We start from the raw sequence: 15,262 nt of genomic DNA on the forward strand, positions 1-15,262 counted from the left end.
TGTTCTCTCTGGAAGTCACGTCTGGTGTGGCGTATCCATCCCTGGATCTATGTCACCACATTCCTACTCCATTGCTTGGAGAAGGGATATGCGTTAGTGGGGTTGACAATTGTATACCTTCCAACGCCATGGTGAAAATAACTCTTCTATTGGGTTTAAAAATGGAGAATATGGTGGCAAAAGTTGTGAATGGTCATTGAAGCAATTGTGGACCAAAGGAGTCTGGTGAAAACGTATGTTACCAAACCTTGACTGCTCTGGTCCATTCCTATGGTCATCTGAAACGAGGCAGGGTATCAAGAAAAGTGATATGTGGCAATATTGTAAGGACCAAGAGTGCCATGATGATGAAGGACAACATTGTGACCAATGGCTGCAAATCTTTCACACCAAAAATATTGCTGCATAATTTCCCTTTAACCATTTCATCGATAATGTTACCACCCTAACCTTACCCTAAATCCTCTTTAAACAAAGTCTTTAAAATACATAATGTATTATTTTTATATTTTGCAACGTAACAGACAGACGTGTGTAGGAAACTTTTAGTAACAATATAGCGTTTAAAAAATATTTTAAGCCGCTAATACAGTCCTATCCCTAAACCTATGTTTATCCATAAACTTTACATGAAAATACACACGAGATAACGTTGGATTATTCCAGAGACATTGCTAATGGCATGGTGCCCTAAAAGGTTTCTTCTCCTTTGTCTTGTTTTGCATAGGCTAGTTTTTTTAACTGCTGACATACATTTCAAAAACTTCACACGTAAATCCAAAAATTGTACACAAAAAAATGCTAAATGCCTAACATCTATTGCAAAATGAATAGCAACATCTAAAAAGCAAAAATGTGTTTACGTTGCAACCAGTGTTGGGGGAAAGTAACTTTTAAAACTAATTGCGTTACTTAGTTCATTTTCATGGTAAGTAATGCTTACGTTACTTTTTAGTTACTTTTGCGTTACTCTTTTTTGGTTGAGGCTTGATCTCTTTCAGGTCTTGCAGGTGTTTTTATAACTGAAAAGTTCTGAATTCAGAAATTGCATATTTCATCACAAAAATGTCGAGCTCTGGCCTGCCATCTCAGTTTCTGACTCAAACTGTTCCCACACAGGCGTGTACGCATAAAGTGCATAATGTGACTATGCTTAGTTTAATTCAGTACATAATATTTTTAATCAAATTAATTAAACGAAAAAATCTGCTGCATTACTTTTTAAAAAAGGAACTCAAATATTAATGTGTACATTTAAAAAGTAATGCTAATGTGGCATAGATTTAATCAAAAACCAAACCAGACCGCAGCAGGCTGAAAACATGAGGGTTTACATTGAAGATGCGTTATGTTGAGCCATTGCACATGATGGGATGTCTTTATTTCTCTCTTTCACGAGTTTAGAAAACACCAGCACTTACTTTTTTGATGTACTTGATGTGCAAAGATATTTCAGACAGACAGTGCAACGAAGACGAAGACGGTCAACAAAAAGTTTCTCCCCATGCTCACCCCGCAGCCATGATCTGAAAACACAGGTGAGCACACATACCCCTCTCTCATTCCCTAGTTTCCTGTCCTCTCTGTACATGCTGTCTATCAAATAAAGCAAAAAAGTAGATATTGAGTCAAGTAGACAACAGAAAAACGGGGATCAGTAACAAACCAGTTTTGGATCTGATGTGCACAATACAAGCTGACATTTTTCCAGATGATGACATCTTGCATGGTTTACATTCTGCGGACCTTAAAACAAGTATATCATGAACAACATCCAGAAAATGTATGATGTGATCAGTGTTGTAGGGATAAAGTGTGGCATGATGGTGCAGGACGCCATTGTATGTAATTGCAGCACATGTTACTGTCACCTTGTCCAGGGAAAACTATGGCCTTTGTCCAATGACATTAAAGCCAACCTCATCCACATAAATGTATTCCTGAACAATGGCATGGGTATATGTAGATCAGTATATGCACAACCCAATAGCATGACTTGGTAGGTGCAAGGTTTCTTTCAGTATGCAATGAAATGTTTATGGAGTGCAGTGCCGTGTTACTGTATGGTGTAGGTTTAATTACCATGTCTGGATGACACTGCGACCCTCTCCCCTGCTTCCCTGAAACTCCCACATGGACAACCAAAGTGGCCCGGATATTAAATGTAATTGATCCTCTTCTTTGTCTTACTCTTTATCCTCCTTTTGCTCATCCCTATCTAACCCTCACTCCTCTTCCTCAAGCTCCCTCTCCATTGTTGTTCAAACCATGAAAGCTTTTCTTAAAACATGGTGCTTAAGCTCTGATTTCAAAGTGAACAAATGAGCTAGAAGTGTTTTCACACGTAAACACTTGATGGAGACATTTTAAATGCCAGTGTTTTCCTAATGAAACACAAGAGCACTGTTACAAACTTCTGTTGAAATGACAGTATCACTGGCAGCTGTTTGGCAGTAACTTATGTAGATATAAATTGATGTTATTTATTGGCAACAGTTTGTTGAAAGATAAATGAACATTAAACATTAACAAGACTTTGTCTTTACAAAATAAAACTATAAAATAACAGCCTCATGCAAAGCATTTTGGGAACCAAAATCTGAAAGAAAAAAACAACAGGATTTCTGGTTTCCAAAATGCTTTGCATGAGGCTGTTATTTAATTTTTATTTTGTAAAGATAAAGTCTTGTTAATTTTTAATGTTCATTTATCTTTCAACAAACTGTTGCCAATAAATAACAAAAATTTATATCTACAGTAAGTTACTGCCAAACAGCTGCATTACTACAGCAAAAGTTTTTACAGGGCAAATTATGTTTCATTTTAATGTAAACAGTGGCTGTGTACCCAAAGCAGGATTGTGATATGTATCAGTGTTTAACTGGTTGTAGATGTTTCTCATGTAACTCATTTTAATAAAACCTTATGTTTAAGAAAAAGCAAAACTGTTTAGGGTCTTTGCAGACTAAATACGCAGCTCAAAATAGCCTCTGTGTCGCGTGGGGTGGTGTGGGGTTATCGGAGATGAGGGAGCATTCGGGGTAGACAATTTGGCCCCTAATTTTTGTCACATCAGGATTGCGCACCCCGGTAAGTGATTCTAAATCAGCTACATAAACCCTAAAACAAAGACTTCTTTAAGGAGTGATGTCACTGAGTCAGAGCGACAGAGCGGGCGGAACAAGCGTCCATTCAGAACAGAACCACAAAGGTCATCCAAGATCAGGGGCGGTGTGAGACGGAGTCTGGCGGGTCTTGACCTCCAGCCCCGCCCCCTTTATTCTCTACGTCTCCACCTTCGGGGCTTTTCCTCCACGGGCCCCTCCCGTCTCCAGAAAGAGCATCCCCTCTGAGCCCCGCCTGGGGCATCACGGCCTCTGACTCGCCAGCATCTATCACTGCTTCGGGACCCTAATCAGGGCCAAGGAGGGGCGGACGTGACACCCAGGGTCGAACTCTACTCTGTAAACATCCGAACGGTTTCCTTAAAAAGGCCGTAAGACTGTCCGTCAAGATCTGAGAGGTAGAAAGAACATCCGCTATACGCTAAAAAAAGATCCTATCCGTCATTAGGTGAATTAATTACTTCTCTTAAGTATCCTAGTGATCTATCAAGAGCCGTAATTAACCTGTTAGACTAATAGTGCTGGATAGCTACAGCGCAGAGGACAGAGCAGCAAAATTTGGAGCGCTCCTGACTTACGAGATATATCTCTCTTGACAAAACTTAACAAACATTCAGAAAGAGATAAATGGACATTGGAAGAGTATGATACAATGGGGTTTAAAATCATGGCCTAATGGTTAGTGTGCATACTTTGACAAATTGAGCTCTGATGCTCATGTAGATAAAGTAACCATTTTATGATCCTGTTTCGTATTCTTTTCATCATTACTTCCTGCCCTTTCAGTGACACTATAAATAGCTTGACAATACAACACAACTTTATTGTCAACATGCAAGGTTGAAGTTTGTAAAAGTATTCTGTATTCTGTATTAATGCAATGTATTTTTACATAATACAGGGAAATATAATATAAAATGTGATATATCCTAAAACATCATAGATTACATCATATATTATAAATATGATATAATATGATATACAGTGTGTGACCATGGACCACAAATGGATTTATACATTATCTGAATAAATACGCTTTCCATTGATGTATGGTTTGTTAGGATACACTGTAAAAAAATAAAAAGTTGGTTTAACTTAAAAAAGTAAGTTACCTGGTTCAACTTTTTGTTAATTTTTACACATCTTTTTTTGAGTAAACGAATATTTTTAAGTTGAATTAAGTCAAAATTTAAGGCAATCATGTAACTTACTTTTTAAAGTTAAACCAACAAATCTTTTCTTACAGTGTAGGAAAATCTGAAATCTGCGGGTGCAAAAATCTAAATATAGAGAAAATTGTCTTTAAAGTTGTCAAAATAAAGTCATCAGCAACACATTTGACTAATGATAAATACATTTTTTATATATTTATGGTAAATATCTTCATTGAAAATTATCACAATATCCTAATGATTTTTGGCATTAAAAAAATCAATAACTTTGACCCATATTTATTGTTGGCTATTGATACAAATATACTCGTGCTGATCATCATTGTTGTATTATTTTGAAATATGAATAGAAAATACTAAAAAAGAAGAATAAATAAACGACTGCAATTATGGTGTTTAAGCTTATTGACTCAAGACAAAAAAGTCCATGCAAGTCTTCTTTAACGCATAACATTAAACGTCAGCAATAGCAATATTACGGCCTGACTACGCAAAGACTGTTAAACAGAGGCCAAAACAAAAACTCCCAAAGCCAAAAATAATCATAGATAATAATATTAAAGAGAAGAGATGTTTAATGGGCTTGGCAGAACTGTACATGTACAGTATGTGTGTCGGCAGTTTCCACATATCCCATAACAGTGAAAGCCACAGGTATACACGCTGCTGTCAAACTCAATCCAATCAGACTGCAGTCAGTTAGACAAAACCCTGCAGGACATCTTACCCTAATTATACCCTGACAGAGGTCACAGACCCACAGACCTGACCCTCTCAATTCAAACCTCTCTCTCTCTCTCTCTCTCTCTCTCTCTCTCTCTCTCTCTCTCTCTCTCTCTGTATCTGGTCAGGAGTTTGTCTCCCAAATTTACTGCTATTAGTCCATTAATAACATTAAAGGACAAGTTCGGTATTTTAGACTTAAAGCCCTGTTTTCAGATTGTTTATGGTGAAATAGAACGGTTTTGACTGAAATTTCGACATTTGCGGCTGCCCTGAGAATTTTCGCGTGTTTGTGTTTCAGCTACCTTTACAATGGGTTTAATGGTGCACTGGAACAATCCTTCCTAAAAAACATTAAACTTTCGTTTACAAAGACGTGAAACTCACCGAGTGGTCAGGGGTGTTCACTGATATGCTCACACAAAAATCGCTGGGATTCCTTCACTTTTTATAAACAATGTGATAATTTACTCACCCCCATGTCATCCATGGTCTTTCTTTGTTCAGTTAAGAAGAAATTAAGTTTTTTGAGGTTAACTTTTCAGGATTTTTCTTCTTATAGCGGACTCAACAGTTTACAGTTTTAATGCAGTTTAAAAATTCAGTTTCAATGCCACTTCAAAGGGCTCTAAATGATCCCAAAATTGATCTTTCAAAACCATCATCATTTTCGGCAAACAAATAAAAATATGTACTTTTTAACCACAACTTCTCACCTTGCACTATTCATGTGTCAGATCAGTGTGACCTTACGTATTACACTGTAAAAATTCTTTGCTGCCTGAACCTCCTAAGACCTGGTGTATCCACATTTGTGGACATCATTTTTTGTTTTTTGTTTTGCACCAAAATACTTTATTCTGTGTAACTGGAACCTGTTGTACACAAACATGGACAATTACACTGTTTCATGTTCAAAGACAAATATTTGGTTATTATATTTATTGGTTTTTCCTAACCCCAAATAGCTGGAAGAAATCTGAAATGCAAGCCAAACCAAAGCTTGGGTCTTAGGAGGTTAAATTTGTTTGTTGAATCAATTTACAAGTCATGTCATTTACTATTATTTATCTTGACAAGAGACTTTTAAACATATAAAATATATAAAATGACGGCCGTTTCGACTGAAGAAAGAAAGACATAAACATCTTGGATGTAAAGTGAGTAAATTATCAGGAATTTTTTCATGAAAGTGGAGTAATCCTTTAATCTTAACATGTCCAGTATTGTGCAATTAATGGGCCTGTCTCTTAAACAAATACATCTATTTGTACAGATTTTTATGTGTGTGTATAAAAATGTGTGTGATGATATAGTTACTCTTCCAGAGAATTCACTCATGCTGAAAACTATTGAAAAAACCATTGAACACAATCCTAATTGACAAGTGTGCTGACTAAACTGAAACATGTATGTTATCTTTGTATTTGTCTTTAATTGAATATTACACTCATTTACCAAAATAAATATTTATAAAGTGTAACATGAAGGATAGAATTGTGTCATGCATCATTCAACGCATTAGAATCAATTAAAACAGATTAGATATCAGCCACAGGTGTTAGAGGAATGGGTTTAAACATGTTGCTACTGTATGATGCTGTTACTTATGGGTGGTGGCTTAATTAATAAGAGCCCACCCCAGAATGTTTGATATTTTAGTCCCTGTATAGCCCAGCTCAGGTGCTTTCTTTACAATTTTTCTGAATTGCTAAAACACTAAAGCCCATTCTCTGAACCAAATTCCCAGTGGCCTAAACACATTTGTCAAATCAAACAGGTATAGGTAGATATTGTTTGCAAAACCCATGCACTCTTTCAGCAAAACTCTAAACACAGACAGGCAGAAGTTGAGCACAGTTTACATCGAGTAAACACAACAGCTCAACATTGTTCACACTTTTTTCTAATGGTACTTTTAAATGGCAAAAAATATATTTTTTCATATATAATTTGAAATATATTTAAAAGATACAAAAAAAGATGTTTACAAAAATGCATTTTTCACCAATATATTTTTAGTCATATTTTTAATAATTTTGAAAGATATTTTAAAAATAAATATATTCACATTGCATTGGAAGAAAAACGTTGTATGTTACAAACTTGTAAACAACAGGTTTGAATATGATTAAAATTAAATATTTTCAGATGCAAATTTTATACATACTATATAAATTTTATACAAACTTTTATATTTTGGCCAGGAACAATATATATATTTTTGCTATATTAGTTGTAAAATTAGAAATGTATTTGTTGCCCTTGAAATAAATTTTGAAAAACATGAAGGTTAAAACTAAATATATTTTCAAATTCAAAAATATATATTAATTAAGCTTTACTTTCTACTTAATGTATTAAAGATATTAAAACATATTTTTGGCAAAGATTTTTTTGACGTATCATAAACACATAAATCAAGAGCCCTTATACCATGTAGCTTCTGTGAAATTACTTCATTTCTTTCACGGTAGTAACAATTTTACATTTTACCATCTGTAACTACAATGACTTTAGTCTCTTTGATCACTGTGTTATTATCCCATAACATTTAAAAGTAAGCATGTATTTACCAACATTTGACTCCTTTATAACACCATCAGGCTGGTTTAATTACAGTAATATTACTTCATAAATAAGTAAATCATGAACATTTATCATTTCAGTAAGCACATATTCACTACAATTATTATAATTTCATTATTCCTTAAATCAACGCAACTTACATTGTTATTGTCTGTAAACCGCACAGTAATTATCTGGATATTGCACAGTAAATACTTGTAACATTATCATGAAATTACATCTATATTACCATAACATTACTCAGTTATTACTGATGTGTAGAGTAAAGTGCTATTGAATTGACTTCCAAAACCAAGTTGTTTAACTTCATGCTGCATTTTTATAGTATAATCAATGGATAACCATTTTTATTGCTATATTGCACATATGTTCCACATGTGTAGAACCCTATATTACTATGTAGAACTATAAGTGATGCTATGATTACTTATGGTTCTCTATAGGTGTCTATAGTGTATAGATGCTACTGTAAAATTGTGGAGTGTATGTACAGTAATTATAACACTGTACAGTAATAAAAAAATCTGAATGCTGAATGCAGTAACAGGTTTTAGTGTTTTGAATTGTTTTTTAGGCAGTGTATTTGTAAGGGTTGTGCATCATGTGAGACACTCGTTTGATTTTGACAGAAGAGAATATGATTTTGACTTTTGTTTGAGGTTTGTGCAGGTTGGTGTATAGTTTTGAGACTGTGTTTATAGTTGTGAGAAAATTGTGAATTGTTTCATAAATAGTGTATTAGCAATCAAGAAAATCTGGATTACTTGCAGTACTTACAGTAAAGTATTCACTATATTTACTGAACTAAACTTGTGATTACAATAAAAATGTATTTTTTGTAACCAGATGTACTGGATGTTGTGTTTTTTTTTAAGGTAGTGTATATTAGTGACTCTAAAGTTCAAAAGCTTTGTTTGATTTTGAGTACAGGTGAAATAGTTTAGCTTCAAGAGTCCGGTTTTGTAAATTTAGTTTGGATTTGTGTGTGTGTGTGTGTGTGTGTGTGAGAGAGAGAGAGAGAGAGAGAGAGAGAGAGAGAGAGAGAGAGAGAGAGAGAGAGAGAGAGAGAGAGAGAGAGAGAGAGAGAGAGAGAGAGATCATTCAGGGTTGCACTAACAGAGGCAGCAGTAGATGGCAGTATTGATCTCCTTCATCATCATCATCTTTCTCTATCTCTCCAAGGAGTCTCTCTCTCTCTCTCTCTCTCTCTCTCTCTCTCTCTCTCTCTCTCTCTCTCTCTCTCTCTCTCTCTCTCTCTCTCTCTCTCTCTCTCTGTTTTATCTCTCTGCTCTGCTTTTGACATCTTAAGAGAAAAGAGTAAGACTAACCACTGGCCCATAATCCCCTGGGAGGCAGACAGCATCTAAAACACAGGTCTGTCGTTCAGCCGTGTGTGTGCAATACTGTGAGAACAACACAATCTGCACCTGCTGCATAATCTTCAGATTTGTAAAACAACATGAATTCTCTGTTGTCCATCTTATTGTTTGCAAATCAGCAAGCGCCGTATCAAAGCTCAAAACTGACTCTGACTGAACATTCTGTCTCTACAAATCAATTATAACCACTGGTTCTTTAGATCACTGTATCATTTAGCTGTAAATGTATCAGTTGTTCTGCACTTACAAAAACTCAGGCCAAATAAATGTAACAATAATGATGCCTTGTGTTTTTCTAGGGCATAAATAATATCCTCTACACTCTTAAAAATAAAGCTCAGCGATGCCAAGAAAGAATCATATTTGGTTCCTCAAAGAATCATTTAGGCAAAAGTTATTATAAAGAATCATTAAGGCCCGAGCACTGAGGTGTCTTTAAGGAGTTATTATTATTATTTCTTTCTTACTATTTTCTACAAAAAAAAATTTCACCACAAAGAATCTTTTGTGTAACAGAAAGTTTTTTTGGAAACAGGTTTATTTTTATTTTTAAAAGTGTTATTATAAGGTTATAACACACCTGACAGTAAGAGAGCAGATCGAATAGTTCACATGTTAAAACTCTTTATAATGGATGACTTTCTTAGGAGCAGTCAAAGCTATTCTTGAACATGAGCTCGTCTTCAAAGGATCCAGTAGACCTGTGGTTCTGTATGCTGGTCTTTACTGGGTCAATGGGGCACACAGTTATTGCTCCTTGTCCATTTGAGATAACAGAGCAGAACTGTCAGTCAAACCATGAGCTCTCCCCATCAGTATTCAGACACACGTACATACATACGCACACATAACAGAGAAATCGAGTAATGAAAACATGAACTCTGAACTACACACACAGACACATACTCCCAGCAGATGTGTCAATCAAAAAAATCACTTGCCCCTGCAAAGTCATTCATGAGTGAATGTAAACCTGTTTGTAGAAATAATCTTCAGGCCAGTTTTAATGGCTATTGTTGGACTATTTTACAATTTTGTTTTTTGTTGAACCTACAGTAGCTTTATTGTGAGGATTCTCATAATATAGCTAAATAAAAAATTGGAAATGTTTTGCAAAATGCAAAGAGAAAATAATTCTTTATTAATTTCAAAGGTCAAAAATTTTATATTAGGGTTAGGATTAGTTTTAAGTCATCTGTAATGATTCTATGCGTGGGCATGAGCGGGGAATGTGATTGGTCGAACCTGGTTGAGTTCGAAAAAATAAAATGGTGGCAAAGAAAGCGACTGGATCACAAATTTAGGCTGCGTCCGAAATCGTGACTCATTGACCGTTAAAACAGTATATTATTCTTCTTCATGGGATAACTCCTCTCCCAGAGATCATGAGATAGTAAAGTGTCCGTCAAATGAAGACTTCAGGAACTTGCCGGTCATCAGGGTAATTTTCTCCTACTGTTTTTCGAATACTATGAATTCAGACTTACTACTTGCCTCACCTACTGATTTTCGTCTAGGCGCTCTCTGTCTTTACTTCAAACAGATTTTGTTACGCTGCCTATGAAAGCTGTCCGAATGCATTTCCCAGAGCTGCCTTCATGCCGTGGAAGTCAGCTGCCTCCGCTTTCAGATGCAGCCACAGAGAGAAGCTGAATTAACGTTCTAGTGCATTAATAACTTTAATATTTCTCTGTACTTTATCATAAACTCCAGAGAGGACCACGACTGCAGCACATCATCATTTAACTACTTTTGGTGTTTTTGAAAATTTGCTGTAAATAAGTTATTGTGATAACACTTGTTTGTATGTTATGCTTTTTATTTTAATACAAATGTTTATGTTTTGTAGCTGTAAAATCTTAATAATGCTATGATTAGATTTTGCAAATACGACTAAATAGTACGCTTCAGCTTGTACCTATAACAAACGTATAAAAAACATGTTTTGTGTTTTTGAAAGTTATGTGTTAAAGCAACACTATGTAGTTTTTTACCTTTAAATAATGTCTCTAAAATTATTTCAGTGATAGAACAACTTTTAACTGGACAAATTGTACTGTCCAGTTAACCTGAGCAGCCTCCTAGCTGCTACAAGCACACTCTGAAAGTGGCGGTGGAGGGTAGGAAACACAGCCCCGCCCCTCCCCCTGCCTGCAGAAGAGTGTCTGATACCAGGCACTGTTGCGCTTTTCAACCACATGGGGGAGCTGTAAGTCATTTTTACATGAAACTACATAGTGTTGCTTTAATACTACACATACCAGTGAGATCAGGCTGCATCAGAAGACTGTCAAGAGTGCTGGACAGTTTTACTGAGGGCAGGATCATTTTTGACCATCACAGTCTCAAGATACACAAGAATGAGTTAATGACTCTTTCTTATTTGGCTGGAAAATATTCTTTTCAGAAATTAAATTCTCTCTTTTTTGCTGTAGACCTGAGAGTGCTTTTGTAGTAAGAGGACAGACTGAACATTAACATGTTTAATGCGTTCTGAAAATCATTGAGTTTTGGGGACGAAGGTGAAGAGGGTTAAATGTTTAACCCTCTATTTCCTTTCATTTCAATTTTCTTCATCCTCCAGAAGCTGGGAGTGCAGATTTACTTTGTTTGACTGGGTGGGTGATTATACCACAGGGATTTATTTTATACACTGAACATGCGTTATAACTGTGTGCTTTAAAGCTGAGGATCATGGGTCTGTCTTTCTCTCTCTCTCTCTCTCTCTCTCTCTCTCTCTCTCTCTCTCTCTCTCACACACACACACACACACACACACACACGCACGCACACACACACACAACACACACACACACACACACACGCACGCACACACGCACGCACATATACATACATTCACAGGCTTCCCCTGGTGGGTAATTGCAGTGACTTCTTTGATCAAAGTGCAGCCTCATTAGCATTCTGCCCTACAGTAAAAACAGCTGTGTCTGTGTGTGTTTGTGTGTGTGTGTGTGCACGTGCGTATGTGTGTGTGCGTGCGTGTGTGTGTGTGTGTGTGTGTGTGTGTGTGTGTGTGTGTGTTTGTGTGTGTGTGTGTGCACGTGCGTATGTGTGTGTGTGTGCGTGTGTGTGTGTGTGTGTGTGTGTGTGTGTGTGTGTGTGTGTGTAGGTTTGGTTATACTTGTTAAAGCCAAGCATTCTCACAAATTTAGTGAAACATGATAAAAAATGACTTGTGAGGACATCCAAAGTGTTGCTCAGTATAATGTTTTGCTGTAAATCTAATAATGTCAACAGGTTTGCCTGAGGTTTAGAGGTAAGGTTTCTTAGTATGAATAACAATTGTATGATGATACTGTAGGTCATCATTCATCACTTTATTTGGTTTCATTGTCTTTGTGTTGGGAACAGAGAGCTGATAGGATGGGCAATCAATGATGATATATTTTCTTTTATTTGATTACATCAGCAAATTTTCTTCGTGGGGGGGTTCATTCCATCATTAAAAAGTCTTGGAGTTTGTGGAGCTTCGCCCGGATTTCGTATAATTTCTTTCTTCAAATGTTTTGTCATGTTGCAAATTATTTTAGGGCTGGATTGTTCAGTTCATGTCAAACTCATTTTTTTCTTATGGAAGAAAAAGGGGGGGGTACCCCTAAATAAATGCCACATCTACATGAAGCCAGAGCTTTTACTATCTTTTTATTTCCTCATTCTAAAAAAAGTCCAACGTGGCAGCAAAATGCCAGACCAGTATGTGGCGCTGTAAATTTGCTAACTGTAAAAAGATTTGTTGGTTCAACTTAAAGGGGTTAAGTGCAAAATACCATAATAAACAGATTATTTATTTATAATTTGGGTTTATTATTATTTATGTTTTTGGGTGTGTCCTTTAAAATGGAACTGAGCTGATGAAATGCAAACACTGATGCAATGAAATTGAACCTCAATTGTGTTGTCAATAAATTTTTTTTCTCATTCTCTCTCTGCACTAAATGGCAGTGCCTTGATTGGATAGTGCGGATTAAAGGGCGGTATTATTATAATAAGACATGCTACCTATGTCAAAAACATGCGAAATCTGAACAACCTGATTTTTCACATGCTTGCCAAGAATGGTTTACCAAAACAAAGTTACTGGTTTGATCTTTTTTACATTTTCTAGGCTGATATAAGCACTCGTGACCCAGTTATAGCACTTAAACATGGAAAAAGGTCAGATTTTTCACACTATGACCACTTTAAAGAAAGTAAATAACCTTGCTGCCTTAAAATTTTGAGTTAATTCAACTTTAAAAATATTTGTTGACACAACTAAGATTTTTAAGTAGTAGTAAGGGGGCAGAAAATGTTGCTTTAAAAAAAAAAATGGCTCACTGCCTCCTGCAGCACAAACACATGTTGCATTAACAGCCCAAACGTCATGGGGTTCAATCCACAGAATTTTTATTTTTGGGTGAACTATCCCTTTAAGGATGAGGATGTGTTTTGGACAGTACCATGCAGGCAGCAAACAGCAAGGCTGACTATGGGTTCGAAACTGACTTTGAGTTTCTCCTCTCCCACATGAAACAGACCTCGCCTGAGGACCATCACACAATAAAGCAACAGAAAGCACTGGCCTGATAAAAGCACCTATTAAAGACTCTCAAGATGTGAGAGTACGAGCGTGTGTACAAGCGTGTTTGTGATGTATGCATTCATGCAGAGAGAGAGAGGCTGAGAAGCCACTACTGCAGGAAATTGGGGGTACTTTCTTCTTCAATTAGCTTTACGTAATGGTGGATTACAAAAGAGTGCATATCCCCCTGATAATTCTGTTTGGGAGAAAGCTTGTGTCCTTCTCCCTCTAATAATCATGCGATTATGGCATTATAGAGGACGAGAGAACAATGAGATGAAAGCTTCTCTTAAAAACTACATCAGACAGCAACTCTGAGAAACAACAGAGATCTCCGTAAGGTCTTTTTTGTTTCTCGTAGACCGTATTCATGAAGAAAATAAGCTGATGCTGTTTTGCAGATGTCTTTCAGAGAGAAAGTCTCACGTGACTATTGTCTCCTCAGTTTGTCTCAAACTGAACTCAAGTCAAAGATCTCAATATGAACTCAATCATACTGTCACGGTACGCACACACACAGGAGACGAGGAATATATTATCTTTAATTAGAAAGACACAATAAACTTAAATGACGAGCAGAGTACCATATATCATCAATGAAATTCACAAGACGGTAGATCGGACCGAGACGGAGAACACAGGGTTTAAATATACACAAGGGTGGCTAACAAGGGACAGGTGAAGACAATAATTAACCAAATGTATAACAGTTGATGATGATGAGGATGAAACTAAAAACCAAACTTTGACACAAGCTACATGGCCGAAAAATCAATTTCTCATTTAATATTTTTTGTCTTTTTTAGTGCAAATATCAAAAAATTCTTTAATCAAGATGCAGCAAAATGACCTACGAAAATAAATCTAGTTTTTTTTTTTTTTTTTTTAATCTAATTTACAGTAAGTGAATTTGTGTGTTTGTTTAAAAAAAGTCTTAATTTTTTTTTCTTTTGCTCATCAAGAAACTGCATCTTGATATAATAATTGTTTGATATTTGTACTAAAAACAAGACAAAATACTAAGTATGAAAGTCATTTTTGCATTGTACTGTATACAATCTCATGTAATATCGCTATACTCTTACCATGAACAAATGTCTATTTAGATATTCAGTATACTGTTGTTAAAGACATATATAAAGCAGATAAAAGTGTCTGAAAAAACATCTGAAGAGTTTGCTATGGGTATCGGTGTGTGCATCTGGGTCAGGTGATGGTCTAACTCATCGTCTTCTGGCGGTGCTGAACTCTTCATACCTAGATGGACGGGAAGAAAGTTAAATGAGCGATGTTTGAAAGAAAGACTTGCTCCCAGCTGCATTTTACAGTCCTGTAACCTGCATTACTGCTGCGTGACACTGCATGTTTGTACACACTAACAAGTAAACAATGCTGGACTGGAGCCATAGCACCCACTCTCTCTTTCTCTTTCTTTCCCAAATAATCCCAGCAGTCACTGCTGTGGAAACAAACTATAGCAGTAATGTTGCATTTACAAGCTATCAATGCAGGATGTGTTGGTTATATCACTGAGGTTGTTTACTATGTTGAGACGCTTGTACAGTATCCTTTATCAAATCTACAGCCACGCGTAACATAAATTCAGGGTGTTCAGAACCAAAAGGAAAATCATTAGAGATAGAAAAAACCCATTAAAGGAACAAATAAACCCAGAGTTTATAACAACTTGGC

Source organism: Paramisgurnus dabryanus, chromosome 15 (genome assembly GCF_030506205.2).
Source record: "Paramisgurnus dabryanus chromosome 15, PD_genome_1.1, whole genome shotgun sequence".
Lineage (NCBI taxonomy): Eukaryota > Metazoa > Chordata > Actinopteri > Cypriniformes > Cobitidae > Paramisgurnus > Paramisgurnus dabryanus.